Source organism: Penaeus japonicus, unplaced genomic scaffold (assembly GCF_977035675.1).
Source record: "Penaeus japonicus unplaced genomic scaffold, GWHDUDI00000001_assembly GWHDUDI00000006, whole genome shotgun sequence".
Lineage (NCBI taxonomy): Eukaryota > Metazoa > Arthropoda > Malacostraca > Decapoda > Penaeidae > Penaeus > Penaeus japonicus.
Window position 1 is genome coordinate 20726571 of NW_028234408.1, and position 2500 is coordinate 20729070.

The following is a 2500-nucleotide window of genomic DNA, read 5'->3' on the forward strand; positions in this document are numbered from 1 at the left end:
TCAGGGAAACTGCCCATTCTCGACATCCTCTTGTATATCATCAATGGCTTTGTTACTTTTGCAGGTCACTATAAACCTACTCATACTGCTGACCATCTCCATTCCCTCTCCAACCATTCTTATGCATAAAGAAATCGATAGCCTCGCCAATGTTTCCTTGAACATATAAGACTAATGATAATTAATTTATTGATTGGGTAGTCAGTATCATTTCTGAGTCGTTAACTAAACTACGTTATTCTAAGATTTTCTTAAAACATGTTCATTCAACTTACTAAAACGAAATTCTATTCACTGAATAAAATCGCTCGTAAGGATAGGTCTGATAACTTGTTGGTTTTTCCTTTTAACCCGTCGTTAGTTGATAAATGCCATTTTTTTTAGGTTGATTGGATCTCGTTTTTACCTAACCTACTATACGTAAATCACTGACGAAGTACAGTTAATTGCAGCCAAAGAACATTTCCTTTTCCACCAATGTTATACAACGTGATTGTAGCTGAGAATGTTGTATGAAAGAATTTTGCGAACATTTAGTATCATCAGAGAGAATTTACGCAAACTGGTTAGCCGAAATGGGAACAATTAGATTTGTAGTTGAAGACGGTGACTGGAATTGATCATAGACCTAAACAAAGATAAGCCGTGCGAAAAACACGGGAGAGACATACACAAATATAAGAGGTAACATGATAATGGGCTATATAAGTGATTGAATTCATGCAACATACTGGGTTTAGTCAAAGATTGTATTGCAGCGCTTGATACCTAGCATCATGATCAAACAATTCATAAATCAGGACTTAATGAACACTCGTTGGGTTTAGTGACTCTGGAGACAATTAGCATAAACAACTGTCAATCCACGTACCTCCATTTTCCTGAAGAAAAGTTACGGTTCTATTTTCTGTGAAGATGGTAGACAATTCTCTACACGTTGTACAAGGGGAACACTGAGGATGTGGAAAGTGGGTTTAACAGACAAACCTGTTAAGAAGGGACAATTGTTAAGTTGGCGGGAAAAAAGTTGGGAGAATACCTGTATTCTGTACCTCTGTTTTTAGTCCTAACCTAACCTAAGACATGGAAAACTAAATACAAAACGCCAGGGAAGCGTCATCTGAAGCTTGCTCTAAAGCTGTTGGTGAAATTCTAGTTCCTTCCCATATTCACACCTACTGTGAGGAAACAAAAAGACCGTATGATAGTATTTTCTTACAATAAAATCGAACAATGGAGTACAAAGGATAATGCTGCATGCAAATGGGAAATTACAATCTGGAAAGAGAGGAACATAGCAAGGACCTACCTCGGCAAGAATTGCATTCATAGTGTAAATAATCAAACCTATAAAAGTGAATGCTGAAACACGAAAAGTGACATGAGGAAAATTATAACAAACACGGTAGACGGGAATATGTCACTGTGTACTGAGAGTTCGAGGAAACTCACGTGGTACTAGGAAGCTGACATACCCGCGCCTGTTTTACGACAAATAGAGGAAGTGAACATTGGAGTGTGGGGCTGGTAAAGTAAATAGACAAAGAAATGGCTACTATCAGTCAATTGCGAAAATAATAGATGGGCACTGAACATACTGGCAATCATGGTAAAGGGAGTTGAGTTCAAGAGTGTAAAGATTTTTTACAGGCTCTAACCCATGGATAAAAAAATAATGAAAATAAAGCTCCTTACTCTTACCTTGGTTATAGAGCTAGACTTCCATACTGATTCAACAAATATCCATCGGTTCTTAGTTTGGACAGATTTCAGTCATCCCTCGAAATAAGAAAGATGGCTGATGGTGCCTGCCAATTCACATATAGTCATTATCCAAAAGGTTACAACTCTTGTATCTCCCCGAAAACGTTGATATATCATGATCAATTTTAGGACGAGACATACAATCCATACTTACTTTTTAACCCAACAATGTCCAACTGTTCTTTTCATTAACAATATGAATGCACACAACAGATAAAGATAAGTAACTTTTAATCTTTGACATTTTATTCCTTTTGTGCAATTTTGTATACAAAGAACACCTGATCCGTTTGTTAACCGTTATTTGATATTTTTTCTTACGTTTTTCAATCGTTTTCAAACATAATTGGATTGGCTAATGATAAGGGGCAACAGAGACATAATGTGGTGTATGTTTCTTTAATTTTATGCAAGAATAAAGAACTTCCATGTTCTGCTGGCTTACAAAATCATCTTGTCCTTCACAATCTGCTCAGGACAAGGACAATATATCGGCACCATTTACGTATTGTGACACTTTCTTTACCTTAGTACTCCTACATGTGTTTGTGAACAGGCCAAGGTGTCTTTTTTTGATTGGCGTCGCGGTGATATTATCAACATCTTCCGCTGTAGGTTTATCATCAAAAGGGATATGTGTTGTGTTAAATGAGTGACTTTCTTCCATGTTATATATTATATATCATCACAAATATGGTATATATCTGTTGTACATACCACGATCAGCATCAAAATG